General features: G+C 46.4%; 1 protein-coding gene across 4 annotated transcripts in view; it reads left to right on the top strand.

Moving 5' to 3' along the window:
• Nucleotides 1–15,285, top strand: part of LOC129211826 (synaptotagmin-like protein 1) — an 85,288-nt gene that overhangs the window by 28,561 nt on the left and 41,442 nt on the right. The window contains exon 1 of one of the 4 annotated variants that reach the window (XM_054839505.1): nucleotides 10,374–10,418. The exons of 2 other annotated variants lie outside the window; for them this stretch is intronic. The gene's annotated coding sequence lies outside the window, so the exon portion shown is untranslated. Of the gene's footprint in view, nucleotides 1–10,373; nucleotides 10,419–15,285 lie in introns of those variants that run through there. One more of the 4 variants, XM_054839508.1, reaches the window with a different exon arrangement.

Raw genomic sequence — 15,285 nt, 5'->3', positions numbered from 1 at the left:
CAAAGAATCACTTTCTAACAAAAAGTGCCACCATCAAATAATCCTTTTATGTGCTGTGGCTCAGGTGTCAAAACCAAAGCAAGCTGTCTGCTGCATGATAAATCACAGTAAAATGGTTCTGGCTTTGTAGAATTGCTGTTCCCTTGAATTTGCATTGGCTGCATAACCTTTTCACTGCATATGATTAACTCTTGTTGTTATGTCTTTTTTTTTCCCCCCTTGTTCTTTTTCATGTAGTTTCAAAATTGAACTTAATAAAGCAAAACAAAATGGAAAATTCACAGTGAGGATCTGGGGATTAAACTGTCCATCAACCTTATCAGAGGGAAAGGTCTTTTTTCTAATCATCGTTTGCATTTTCATAGGTTAACAATTTCTGAAACTGTTAAGTGATGTTGTTCCTTGAGTTTGGCAGCATTTGTTGTACTTGTCTAAAATGAAAAATGCTTTCAGCTTAAGAGTGCATATAACTATATAATTTATATGGTACCTGCTTGCCTTAACGGGTATGATAATGTAATTTTAGGATTACCATGCCAAATTAAAACCTGGCATAAAATTCATGCAATTGTGCTGAACTCTATGGTTTCTACCTGCTTCTGCTGTCTCTGAAATGGAGAGTTTAGCTGGATAGATGTTAAAACATACTAGTGTTTGGTGCTTTTCAAACACAGCAATTCATGCTGTCAAATGAATACAAAGCAATCTCATTATTTTAAAAAACAGCTAGTTTTCAGTTGTCACTGTTTCAAGGAAATGCTTGGACACGGTGACCTCAGCACTGACCTCATCTGCTCCCTACTCCACGTAGGGAGGAGTTACTAAAATCTCATTGCTTTTGGCATGCTCCAGTTTAGGAAAGAGACTAAAGCAGGCTCTGGTGTCTGAGCATTGCTTTGCCTGCCCAAGTTTCACCTGGGTGCTAATCCTTTTCATTCTCCTTCACGTAACTGGCCCCCGAGGGAACCGAAGTCTCCGGGAGAAGCTGTTCTGTATCCAGGCTCTGCAACTTGGCTGCCCTTTGAAGGAGCCCACATTCAGTGAGACTGTCTACCCTTTTTCTTGGGGAGGCAGAATAATAGTTGTATATGCCATTAATTATTAATTAGCAGTTGTATGGCTCGTTTTCCCTCAGCTGCCCTTCTCCAGGTGTGCGTGCCACAGGGTCCCCAGCGGCAGCGGGATCCTGGCTCTGCCTGCTCGCAGTCGATTTCCCACTGCTGCTCTGGCATCGGTGCCTCGAGGGGGGATGTAACAGGGTGTTTTCCTTGGGAGACTCCAGATTCCCTGAAGCTAGGCAGAGCTTTGGGAATGCTGCGGTATGTTAAGGTGAGCTAATGCAAGGTGAACTAAGAGCGACTGCTTGCTTAGGGCCTGGTTTTGATGAGACTTTTCCTTTTGATTCCCAGGAGTTTTGTACTGGGAGAAGGTTACTTGTTTAGTTGGGTTTAATTCTCAGGAAGAATGATACATTGCTTCCTATCCTGCTTTGTTAATAGTCTCATTAGAGTTGTCTTAATTATTTTAATTATACTTAGTATGACAGTGCAATGGTATGATGAAATTGTCGAGCAGAGGATCAACTATCCTGAATAAAAAACAGTGCAGAAGATGGGCAGAGATAAACCTAAGCACTTTTTTCTGTCATGCCTTTGATTTGCTTGTAGCAGGCAACCAAAGTTACTTATCAACTGATCGGGACTCAGATCCTGTAGCCCAGCAGCTTTGTTGCACACCGTGTCTTAGCAGCTCAAATTCTTTGGAAGCACCCGTTATCCTTTGGTGATCAAGTAGGTAGCGAGTTTGCAAACTGGAGGGAAGCAATGGAAAATGAAACTGTCGGCAGCCCGTACATCATGGGAGCAGCTGGGAAAGCAATCACTCAGATGACTTCATCTGAAAAACACATGAATCTTAATAGTGTGTGGGGTGTAACCTTTGAAGAACAACTGTCTAATCCAGTTGTACACAGCAATTTGATTCAAATGAGCTAATAAAAGCAGTGGGGCAGCCTGGCCTGGCACAGTTACATCCCTGTCACGCCTTCACTCGCAGCAGCAGGGTTTTGCAGCTGTGCAAGCATGTCCCGTTGGTGAAGAAACCGCTGATCCATAGCCAGTAGCTGTGGCACGCTGTACGCCAGCCCTTGCCCCACACTCCAGCTCCCTCGGGCGAGGAACATGCTTGGTTCGTGCTGCCTACAGCCAGGCCACGCCCTGTACATTTGCTGCGCGTGGCCACGTCCTTGCCCGGAGCCAGGCTGGTGGGTGCTGCGGTGCCACCCTGCGAGGCCCCGTGGCACCCGGGGTGCTGCACACCAGCCCCTCTTTGGCAGGCACCTCTGCTTGCCTGGCTGGGCTCCTCGCCTGTGCAGCTTCAGAGCATTCAGCTTGCTGCAACAATCTTGATTTATAAACTATCTTCTAACTCCCAGACTCTCACAAAGAAAAAGCAAAAAGCCTCAGGCTTGTACGGGAGTCCCCAAAGAAGCAAATTGCTCTGTAAAAGTATCAAAAGTGCAGTTGAGCTCTCTTTGCTCTTTTTCCTCCCCAAACACTGAGCATTGCTGCTGTGCCAGAGATGATGTAAAACTACTGGGTGGCCTTTTTTATAATGTTCAATAAGTGATATGTTCTTGGAGCCTGTATGAAATGCTGAAAAGCTTCCAATTCTATAAGCAGACAGGCCCCAGAAAGAAATAATGGCTTAAAATCTGTTTCAGGGACTTATTTATTGGCACCACTGATGTGACTGGTATTGAATTAGCATTAGCTTTTTGTTCTGCAGGTTAACGTCATATATCCAGCCAGGACTGTTCCACTCAGCATCCGTCACGGTCACTGTCTTTGCATCTCTAGAAAAAGCTGTTTCCAGTTCACTGTGATTTTAGGAGTCGTCACACCTCAGCCGACAACTGACCCGTAGCAGATGGATTAGAATGGTTGTACATTGCTAACAGTAATTGCATGTAATTAAAGTGCCTTCCTGGGACAGCAAGACCCTGACCTTGCAAATGATCCTTTGCAGCCTTGATTTTAGTCCCCGTGGTGTCAGTGAGACTGCTGTGGCGTTGAAGTCAGCCACGTGCGTGCGGCTGTGGAAGCAGGGCTGAGGTCTGGGGGAGAAGACACCACCGAGTAGAAAGCTGCTGTTTAGCCTCACGGTAATATGTTGCACAGGGAAGACATTGACCTAAGGTGCACCAGGATTGTCAAATTTATCATGAAGGATGTCATAATTAATGGTTTCCCCCAAATCCCTACTTCTGTGCGTGGTGGTGAATAATGACATAAAAAGTCAGTTTATATTTGCTCTTTCTTTAAGGAAAGGCTGTTTCTGTCCTTTTGGTTTGGTTTGAAAAATCTTAAAATAGTTCCAAACATACCTTAAAAGAGCAAAAACCAGAAAGAAAATCAATTATGTACATAATTTTTATTTTAAAAACAGTAATAACAATAATATAGTTGACAATTGGTTGATAATTTCTAGAAAGAAATTTATTTGAATAATATAATCTCTCTTGCAGTTCAAACGCCATTCATAGGCTTCTTGCATTTTTGCAAATGTTCCCCTTTTTAGAACATGAACTGAACAAAGGGATAAACATAAATAGTGTGGGAGTTCATCACAAAGGCTGGCTCACAGTGATTAAAAATGGCTTGTTTAATTGTGATTGAGCACAAATCCACATGCCACTTTTTATATGCCTTAAATGTGTTATCCCTTGTTGTAGCACCCTAATTTGCACTTCCAAAGAACATGCAGCAAATATTTCCTGTTTCCTTAGAAAATGCTATTTTTGCGATCTCATTCCTGTAAGCAAACTCATTTTGTGGAGTAGTCCCTCAAGGCAAATACAGCAAAAGCAGTACTTCCTCTAAGCAAATATCAGCCTAATACATTTAGGTATTTTCTTATATTTTAATAATATAAAATTCTGGCAGAGTCCTGTTTTTTTTCCATGCATGTTAAGTAAACAGCCTATTTTGATATCTTTTTTTTCAGTACAAAAGCTTTGTCTACATTAGTGGCTTAAAACCTTATTGCACCTCATTCGTAATAAAAAATCATTTTCAAACTAATGTTCCTTTTTCCTTTTTAGAGAATTATTCTTAAGAATTGTCTTTTCTGCTCTGACTGCTTATCAAGGCACTAAATACCAAATGCATTTTGTCCTTTAAAATTGTGGTTGTAAGCAGTTTTGAAAACCATTTGTTTTGAGTAGGAGTTCTCGCACTGATGTCTGGCAGTTCAGTGGGACTTGTCTCAAGACAGACGTTTACTTATAGTGTTTAAAATCTGCTGAGGAAATGCCCATTTTAGTTCAAAATTAGTATGTCATTAAGGGTCTGATGCAAAGCCCAGTACAAGCCATAAAAATGGCCTAAGCGAGAGACTGGATGAAAGCATGTATACCGGTAAAGAACCTATCTTGAAAGTATCAGCTTTCACAACATCCAAAGTCTGTGCCCATTTCTGGGAAAGTTAGTCCTTAGGATGTGCTTGAATTCGTACTGGGGATGATGCACAGACATAGCTGAAATTTTGAACTTTGCCTGCAGGATATTTATTCTGAAATAGGTTATATTACATAGGCATGTTATAGGGGGCAAAAAAGGAAATTCCAGACCTGACCATGTGCAATGCTGATTGTGACAAGGAGTTTTGTGGACCTGAAATGTTTGTGTGCTGAGTCTTGTGCTGAGCACAGCTGCGTTTTGCCTAGCAGCACTTCCACTTAGTTTTCCTGTATTACATGACAGAGCCACGAACAAACGCAGCCTCTGCTCATCTCACAGGTAGGAGGGGGGTCAGAAAGGCCCGGCTCTCTGGGATGCTGGTACCCTGCCCTGGCCGAGCTTTCCCGCAGAGAAATGCAACAGGCTGTGCAGCACTGGTGGTAAAACAGCATCTGTGGGGAAGGTTGTGCCACCGTGGTATCTCTGTCCTTCGCTTTTACGCACTGGAGTTTGTTTGCTTGCAGGCTAATGTAACTGCGGATATTCTCATTAAGCGGAGAAACATCTACTCCTTTTCTCATATCTTGCGAACAGCTTTGCATCTGTGTTATCTTTCCTTGTACGGTGCCACGCTGCGGTGTAGCCTTTACTTAGGACACCCTGTCAGAACCAAAGAGAAATCCAGTTTTAAAATGTGATTTGGACTGCAAGAGGGCAGCAAACTCACTAATATTTCAAAGAAACCTCTGTATGAAAGAAGATTTATTGTTTGCTTGTTTTTAAAGGCATGCCAGGATGTGTTCCCAACAGGAGTGACTGTATTATTTCCTCTTACAACATAGTGCGTTTTTAAAGCTAGTTAGCAGCAAACAGGTATTACTGTTGGCTTCCTGCTGATGTGAAGGGAGCACGGAGAGCATCTAGAGGGCCGGGCTGGGACAGTCTGTGGAAGATACGTCAGGCAGTGTCACTTAACCATCAACAGCACATTTCTGTCTGAAAATGGTAAACCTTTGCTAATTGCCTCTCTGAGAAGTCACCTTCTGCTCCATGTTGTCTTCTGCTGTAAGCTGGGTTACTCTATGTCTTGGAAGCCAGAGAATAGATTTCTCAGGATGCTTTTTGCCATAGGCACCGTATGTCTAGCCTAAATCCTCAGTTCAGCACAGCAAACCTGGAGTGACAGTGGTGGTAAGAACAGCTGCAGAGCGTTTCCTTTTCTGTAATGGTTTCACTCTGTTGTAGTTCTGCCCTCAACCTAAACACATATGGCCACAAATACATGCATTGCAACCAGAGCAGTATGTAGCAGTATACAATCAATGCTGTTTTATCTCATGCACGTGTAAACTCTCACCTGTTTCCTCTACTAACACTGATTGGAGTGGTCTCAGGCTCATAGATCTGTTTTCCAGAAGGATTTTCCTTGTGCCTGCCAAGGACATACAGTTGGAGGTCTCAGGCTTGTAGGTCTGTTTTCCAGAAGGATTTTCCTTGTGCCTGCCAAGTTTTGCATGGTTACTTGGCTTTCTAGCCACTGGAATGAAAGAAGCCTTAAAACCCACTGGTGGTCTCAAAGGAGTCTGGTTTGGGATCAGACTCCACTTACCTGATTTAGAAGCAGGACTCCCTGGCCATGTTGTCTCAGTTCCTTACATAGTGGGTGCAAGAAGGTGAGGCACCTCAGGAAGGAGGTCCACACTCTTCCTCACCTATTGTAGGGTGGGGTGATTCATCTCTACAGGTGCCTGTGTTCCTCCATTTCTACAGGGGAACCTCACCCCTAGTAACCAGCTCTTCTCACTGCAGGTATGAGCCTGGACCTTGCCCCAGTAACTGGGTGCAGGCTCAAGCCCCTCCTGTCGCTCGAGCCATGGGTGGCTGCACACGCTCTGGCATCCCGCTCTGCCATCCCGCTCTGGCACGGGTAGCCAGGATGAATGTGGCCCTATGAAAATGGTTGACTTTGCTGTAGGCAAATAGTAACATCTTTCCCAGGACTTGGGCCTCTCAAAGTTCTCTGAAACATGAGCCAAATTCTCTTTTAAAACTGTTATTAAATTAAAAAAAAAAAAAAAATCCTACAATGCTAACAGTGCTGAGCAAGGTACTATCAAATCTTTCATAGCTCTTGCTGCCAGCCAGTACAGATTTATACTTTGCAGTGGAAAGGACACAGGGCCTCAGTTTTTGATTAAAACACTCAGCTTTTCATCAATAGAGGTCCACAATGCCAAATAAAATAAGGCCAGGTTTAGCTGGTTGAAACTGGATGAGCTCCATGTAGCTTCAGTTGACCTACACTAAATTTTACTTGCTGGATTTTGGCTGTTACATGACTTTCCTTCTCTAACCAAGGCAGACATACAGCAGGCGTGCAAGAGGTGTGTCTGAAGAGACACGTTGCTATTCTGCACCTGTTCAGTCCTAGATTCACAGTTCCAGCAGATGCGAGTAGGATCATGCTCATACACAGATTTATCAGGGGTTTTTTCTCCTTTGGAGTCTGCATTTGTGTTTATGGCTTGCTGGTGGAGCATTTGCACTCATGGACAGGAGATTTTTATCCGTTTCTTTATTCTGGCATGCTGTAAACTAAAATTTTAACACCCAGTAAACAAAATTGAGAGGCAGTTTGTTCTCAGTATAATATTTTTTGTGACGAGACAGTGGGAAGTAAATGGCATCTACAAGCACTGTGTTCTTCCCTTGGTGCTCCCAGTAATTTTAGCACTGCAGTTATGTAGCTGGGGAGGAAAGTTAAGAGACCCATTGTGGCAGCAAAAGTTTGAATGCAAACCCCCAACAAAATAGTTGCTGATGATTTTGTCATGCTTCCACATTTAGGTTCCTCTGACACTGAGCCGAATCATGAAGAAACGCCGAGAGCATTAATCACACTGCTATATACTTTTCAGCTATCTTTTGGCAGCTTTTTGAAAGTCACAGCTAAAAATACTGAAAACACTCTAGGCTTAATGGGATTTGAGTTAAGAAAAAGGATAGCACAGAAGGAAAAAGACTAAGAACAATGAGCTGTGTTATGGCTGTACTTTCTGAGGTCCCATCTTCATCTGAGTTAAAGGAGCACCTGATCTAAAAAGGAATCATTTATTGTACTCTGAAAAATTGTGGAGGTTTTAAGGGACTTTTCTCCCTTACTGGAATAACAATGAACAAACCTTTGTCACTTCGACCACGGCACAAGGGGAGGAAGCACCCCCAGAGACAGATCCCTGGCAGACCAGTAATGCCTAAGGGTTATTGCAGAAGCACTGGTGGCTTGGGGCAAGCCCAAGGCTGTTTTAAAACCTGCTGAGGGCTCAAACAGCCCCAAGTGCCCTCTTCTCCCTGCTTTCCTGTCTGGGCTGGGTGCTACAGGGCAGTGGGGAATCCTTGACCAGACCCACAGAGCCAGAGACACTGGTCCAGCTCAAGGAAGTCTCATGTCCTTTCCCAGGCATGGAGGTTTATGCACGTGGGCAGTATCATCCTTAATACAAATCACCAGGGCTGCACCTGGGCCGCAAGCAAAGTGCCAGCTGATGGCAAGAGATGCTCGGTGACTTGTAAGGGCAGGCAGCAATTGGCATCTCCCAGGCTTGGAATACCTCCCAGTATTTTAAGCTTAATAGCCCAAGCCTTAGACTTGAATCAGCAGTTTGGTTTAGGATACAGACCATAAAAGCTTAAATAGAGATCAGCAAGCAAATCCAATTTTTTCCCACCTCTGCCTACTATTTTAGTGTTTCATGTGGCTTCTGCCAGTTTTTCTCATGAAGACATTAAAAGACTGAAACTTGAGAAAAGCATAGGAGTAGCTGGCTGCAATAATAAAATGCATTTCTTCACTGATTTTACAGGCTGTTGTAAAGTTGTCCCCATGTGACTGTATTTACTTACTTCCACGTCACATTTTTCTCTATGACTGACCAGGGCTGGCCAGAAATAAAACCTTTACTAAGCTGCTGTTCCTTCTTCCCCTTGATGCAGAAGCATTGAATCTCCAGCACCTGGAATAGAGATGTTTGCACACTTTGTCTGTCTATCACTTCTGAAGTATACTGCATGCTGTAGGGTTGTTATTTTACACCTGCTATTAGGCATAGGCTATAACGGCCTGAGTTTAAAGTACCTGGATAAAAACATGAAAGCACAGGCTGTAAATCCAAGCAATATTGTACTTATTGAATCCTCATATCAAAATTCTTCCTGCAGTTGCAGAATCCAGTTTGCACTGATTAATTTGATGCTGAAGCCCTAAAATGGATTCTGAGCATCCAAGCCAAGTTACAGTAATAAGTTGTCTTAGTGATCTCAATGGGCTTTAGTGTTATTGCCATTGACTGGAGCAGAGATGCAGAAGAGTAAAGCAATTTCTACAGCATTACGTGAAGTTAATGGTAGGGTCAGGAGTAAGACTCTGGCTATTTGCCTTCAAAGGTAGTGCTCCATTTTATAGCCTAAAGGCACCATTGAAGAGAATAAGCCAAGGAGCTGAAGGCCACCGGCAGAGCTCTGTGTTTCCGCAGTTGTTGGTTTACCGGAGCTGGAGGAAATGCACCACTGCCACAAGACTTCTCTCACCTAACTGAGATCGTTAGGGTGATTCTGGTTTCCTGCAGCTGGAAATCAGCATTTACAGTAGGAAAGCAAATATTCCAATGCAAATATTCCCATGTCCTGAACTCTTAATATCTCTCTTTTCAAAAACAATACGTTAATCCCATTGTATAGAGGCTCAGGCTTGCAGAGGCATTTGAGGATTGCCCAGGAACAGCACGTCGTTGGGCAGCCCAACAGGTTTTGGCTCAGGGCTGGAACTTGGGACCAAGTTTGTGGTGCTGTTGGGGACAAACTGGACTTTGGGGCAAGGTGCTTCACTTTGTGTCCTTCATCCCTCCACCTTTACAGTTGGGACAGTCATGTCATAGAGTTTGTACGTAGCAGGCAAACACTTCGCAGAAACTGAGTGCCCGTGTCAGAGCGTGACTGGTCTGGCTTCAGCCTGATCTGTTGCAGAAGATGAAAGCAGGACAGCACGTACTGCAAAGTGCCGTGTGCGGCTCTCCAGCCCTTGTCTCACCTGGGCGTTAAATCTTTTTGGGGCTGCACTGGTTTTTTTCCCAACGTGGCACAGGTGCATTGTAGACCACCATGGCCCAAATTAGCAAGGTAGGCACGTTCCCCAGGTCTGCCGGAGCCTCTTGACTTCTGCTGCCTGCCTAACATGCGTTACTGCTCCTTGTGTCTCTCCTCTTGGTGGCCGTGCCTTGCTGCGAGGGGACGGAGGGCAGCATCCTGGGTCTAGATTTCGTTGAAGAGGTAAACAGCAGGGATGTAGGAATCCAAATAAATGAGAGTTGCTGGGAATGTACTTTCAAATCCTAACTCGGAGTTTAATTTTTGCTGGCTCCGGTTTGAACAGGGGCTTGGGGGGGGGGGGGTTCGCTCTTCGTTGTCTGCCCGGGTTGCAGCCTGGAATAGCCCTTGGCCCCCGGCAACCCTCCGCTACCCCTCAGGCACGGACCGAGGGGAGGAGGACGGGTTCTGTTCCAGAAGCAGGCAGCTCTGCCATGCCGAGAGGGGATGCCAGGCAGCCATGAGCAACCCGGCAGCTCCCCGGGCGCTGCTCTGCGGGGCCGCTCCGCGCCACAGGGCTGCTTAACGCAACTGGGAAAATTGAAAGGATCCCCAATCTGCCTCCCAAACCCAAACCGTCCCCCGCCCCACCTGCCCCCCGCTAACCTGCCCGAACCCCTCCCGCCCCGGCTACTGCTCTCGCTGCTCCGAATTCCGGACCGGGTTTTCCGCGCTGCTGCCGCCCGGGACTGGCACGGTCCCGCCCTGCCGTGGCTCCGCCCCCAAGGGGTAGATAACCCCGCCTCCGGGACGTAGCCCCGCCCTAGCCCGGCCCCGGCCCCGCCCCGGCCGGCAGCCCCACGCCGCCGAGGGCAGGTAAGGGTCCCCGGGGGCTCCGTGGGTCCCGGGTCCCGGCTCGGAGTCTGCGGGGGGCGGGAGCGCAGCCCCCGGACCAGGTCTGGCAGAGGCGGTGGGTGCGAGCGCCCCGGGTCCAGGCGCTCGGCGTGTCCCGGGCTCGGCCGCGGGACGGGGCGCCCCGGCATCTCCCGGTGGGGCGGCCCCGGGTACCGGTGCCTGCCGGCGGTGCCGGCCAGACCTCTCCCGCCGTCCGGGCGGGGAGAGCGTCCGCAGCGGCAGGCGAGAAAATCCCTGCTGAGGTACCGCTCCCCTCGCTGCCTCCTGCCGCGGCGGCCGCGCTCTGGGGCGTTGGGAGCCGCAGGGCTGGTAGCAAAGGGAGCGGCCGCCGGAGCCAGCCGTGCCCCGGGTGCCCACAGTTCCCTGGACTGGTCCGGGGCCTCCCCAGAGGCCTGTCCTCGGTGGGACCTGCTCGGCCTCATGCTGGGCTCGTGTGGTCCCGCAGCAGCGGCAGCGTGTTGGGAGCGTGAGGTTTAACTGCCGGCACTGGAGCTGCGTGCAGCCACCCAGCATGGCACATGGCGCAGGCCTCGCTGCCTCGACGCTTGTTGCGGGGAATGGACGTGCTGGTAGGGAACATCGCTGCAGGTGCAAGCATGCTGTAGCAGTAGCTGTCTGTGTGAGGAAGGTGTCTCGCACGGCGGCCGTGTGGCGTCAGCCCCGACCGATGGCACCGCAGCAAGCAGGGGGTGTCCGTGCTGTTTGGTGCCCTTTGGGTCGGGGCTCGGGACCAGCTCCGTGGCCCTGTGCTGCACCAGGCTTGGGGCACCACGCTCGTGAGCCCGGTCAGGACTTAAAGCTGTTACCTAAATAAAAGCGTATTTTATCTTGCATTGATGAATTGTGTTATGGAGGCATTTTGCAATTAGTCGTAGAGTGGTTTTGTGGCCTCTATTAAAGATAAGTTTGTGAGGTGGCTGCTGGTTTTCAGAGGAGAGGTGTCAGACCAAAGATGCAGCTATGTTGTAGAAAAAATCTGACTTGATAAACTTTTGAAAAAAGAGGAAAATCCTACAAAATAAGGGGTACTTCTGATGCTTTATAGTGTACTTCTTGTTATTGCTTCCCCACTTCGTATTGTACTTGTGTAAGTCTGGAACGTGAAGTGTCACTTCCCGATGATTTCTCCTGCTGTTTTGTCAGTATTTCCATAGCCCCCCCCCTTCCATCCTGGTTTTATTTATTTCCTTATTCATGCTTCATTGTTGTAAATAGTTGGCATGGCAACAAGAGCAGTATTTATTAATTTCTGCTCCCTTTACAGCCAGCTTTCTGGTGTGATTGATGCTGTTGTATAAGCTATGGTAACCTGTGGCCACTGTTATTTGGTTTATTATGTCGTTCTTGGCAGTGAATAATTTTTAAATAAGATAGTTTGCAATGGAGCTTATCCTCCCCAGCAAAGTTACAGACCATTCTGTACCCTCTGCATCTCAGCCCTCAGGGAACACCACAGGGTATGGTCAGGACACGGGGAAGATCTACTGTCCTACCACTGTGAAACTTCCGTGAGGGTGTCAGCAGGCGAGGACCAGTTGGTTATGAGGGCTGAAGCCATTGCCTTTACCCCCTGCCCTGCCCCTTTCCCTCCCTGTTCCACCTTTGGCAGAATATCTGAGAAGCTCCACGTGGGGACTCAAGTTTCTTCCCTCCTGCACAATGCTGTAATTGAAGCGCAAACTTGTTTTTTCCTCCTGAACTCATAAATCATGTCCCTTTAATGGGCCTCCATCGCTGGGAAAGAGGCAGCCCTTGCCACAGTATGGCACAACGTGGACAAAGTGCTCATTGTACAGCAGGCTCGCTTTGATTGCCTTTGAATCAATATTGTTATCTACACTTCAGAGATGTAGGGGGGCAGAAAGAACAATAATAAATGTTTGCAACAAAGTTCAAAGGAGTACAGAGCTGTTTTGGGGGGCTCAACAGGCAGCAAAGCTGCATTGAGAAATAAGTGCCTATTAGTGACTCTTGAATCAAACTCAAGTTACCTTTTTGCAAGTTAAACCTAATGGTATGGTTCATCTTGGAGGGGGGGAGAAGAGGTGGGCCAGCGGTTCAGCAAAGCTCACCCACGGAAGATGTTGCGTGCTGCCCACGACTGCTCGGGGTGCCTGCTGGAATAAGCTTGTCTCGCTTGGGCAGGTTCAGCCCAGGCTGTTGCCTTCTCGCAGACACGCAGCTTGCCGGGCTGAACGTAGCACTCCAAAGCAGAGCAGTCAGTAGTGTGGAGTGTCACTGGGCAGGTGTCTTAACCCTCTGTAGTGTAACGTGCATTGTACACGACAGTATCATCGTACAGTTATGTCTGGGCATAGAAATGTAGTTGTCACTGCTTGTATAAAAGCTCCAAATCTTATTTGGCTTGAGCACCTAGAAATGAAACTACATTGTTCAACAGTACAGGTGATCTTGCTATTCTTATCCAAAAAGTCTGTCTTCCCCACCACCCTGCAAGATTTGCTAAGTGTTCACGGAACTGCACAGATGGAAGAAACACCTTGTCTGCACAAGAAAATGGTACCAGATGATCTTCAGAAACTGATTTTATTTTTAGTGATTTAATTAAATTGGTGCAATCTGTGTTTGGATTTCTCACTTGGGTTTAGGTAAACTTTATTTTGAGCTAAACTAAGTGACAGTCCGTGTCCACATGCAGATTTGTGCTAGTTTAAGCACTTCTGTTTATAGCCCTGCCTGTAGTTAATTAACCTACTGTAACTTTCTCCTATGGAGAAAACCTAATTTGAGAACTGTGCCTTTGTGATGAAATTCGTGTGGCATTGATTTATTTAAATAATTAATTAATTTCCTTTTGAATTCAGACTGCCCATCTCTGGTAGCATTAGCCTCCTCACGTCTGTGGGTGTTGTACATCACCCTTTATTGGGAAGACTTAAATACAAGATCTCTCACCTAACTCTGAGCACTGCAGAGAGTGGAAGCGGGTGGGTTTTTTCCTTATTGTAGGCAGCAAGTGCTGCCGGAGATACCTTCTGTCCCACTCAAGTCATCCAGCTCCTAGAGCACATACGTGGCTCCAATAAGTGAATTCATGACCGAGTCTGTGTTTGCATTGGAAAACTGTGTTATTCCTGGAAGAAAAATGGTTGGTTGATTAAAAAAATATTCCCATATATGAATTTGCTCATGGAACAGTGACAGAAGGTGAAGTCGCAGCTACAGTAATGGGAATATTTTCACTTGAATTCCCTTTCACTGTATCTCAGGGTGACAGAGTAAAACAGATTTAAAATTGTAGCGTAGTGCATTTCTGCACTCAAACCAGGTGCAGGACAGACCAATCCAGGCCTCAGTGCATGCTTGGAAATCAGAAGAGAAGAAGTTGGAGATCCCAAATCAGTCATGGACTTGAGCTTCATTCTTCTCCCCTTTCATAATGTGGGGGCTGACTCCAGACTGTGAATGTAGCCCCCTTTGGCATCACAAACGGGAAATTGCAGGTCAGGAGATTGCTTCTTAGAACGTTGTTTCCAAAACTTTCCTTTTCCCAGATGCTGGAGGGAATTTGACCTTCCAAATATACCTCATTTTAAGCAATGATGAGATGCACCCCACTGTTTTGCAGTTAACTCAAAAACAGAATGAAGGTATTTCAGAATCATCCAGGCGTGACTGAGGCTTAAAAATAATTGTTGACCCAGAAGGAAGGATCCCTCAGTAGGCAAAGTTTCCTAAACAAACAGCACTGGATTCCACGTGGGTTTTAGCACCACGCTCTGCCTCATGCCATCGAGCTCAGCAGGCAAAGGAGTACAAAGGAATTGGGCTGCACATATTTTTGACTTCTGAGCTCCCACTGTCTTACAAAACCAGTTTTTTTGTTGTATTTTTGTTGGGGTTTTTTTTTTCCAACAAAATGGCTTCTGATTCTAAGGGCTCCTAACCTGCTCCAGACAGCCAGGCAGGTGTTGCAAGCTCAGTGTTACTGGGGCATAACAAGCAGGGTCAGGAAAACAATTTATAACATGTCACCACTGGAGGCAAACATGGAGAAATTACATTTGGAAGGAAGCAAAGTTGAGGTCAGCAAATATTTTTCAAGATCAAAAATAAAAGCCAGAAGTTCTCATGGGTGGTTGGTTTTTTTCTTCATCTGTCAGTCCTGCAGTTTCTTTGTTTGAACTCAGCCAAACCTTATCTTCCATCTCCCTTTTTCACACTGAAAATATCCAGGTTCTGAGGATGAGTGAGTGACAAGTGGGGACAGGGAGATGATTAGTCTAAATACGTAATGTTCACCTGCAGTGGTCTAGCTTTACACTGCTAACTTCTCGCTTATAGCTGCCATATATTTATTTGTTGCTGCTTTTCCAAGTGTGACAGCTGAGAAGATGCTTTTAGGAGTAACCTTCATACACGTGGCATTGAAAAAGACTGCTAGCAGGACAGCTGGGTTCTTTAAAGCTGATATAATGTGACTTGTCTTCCTTGGCTGAGAAGGAAGCCTGGACACCAGGATAGTTCACCTCCACCAAAACTCCCTGCCCGCACTGGGGCTGGACGGAGGCAGAGCGGGTCTGGCTGGGTGACAGACGTAGCAAGGTCTCTGAAATATTGGCACCATCTCTTGCAGCTAGGACACAGCCATCCTTGTTCCATGGGATATTAGAGGATTTTTCGGTGTCCCAGGCGGCTCTGCTTGTTTATTTGTGTTCTGGCAATCTTCAGAATTACAATGAACTACATCCTGCAAGATCTGCAAATAGTTCCCACCTATGAAATAAACAGAAGTCTCAAATATTTAAACTAAAGTGTTGGATTATCAGTTTATTACCAGTAAAAGGCCTTATCGACCTTAAGGAGA

The sequence above is a fragment of the Grus americana genome, chromosome 12 (assembly GCF_028858705.1).
Source record: "Grus americana isolate bGruAme1 chromosome 12, bGruAme1.mat, whole genome shotgun sequence".
In the NCBI taxonomy this organism is placed as follows: Eukaryota; Metazoa; Chordata; class Aves; order Gruiformes; family Gruidae; genus Grus; species Grus americana.
The sequence above is the reverse complement of the archived record's forward strand: the minus strand, read 5'-3'. Positions and strand labels throughout refer to the sequence as shown.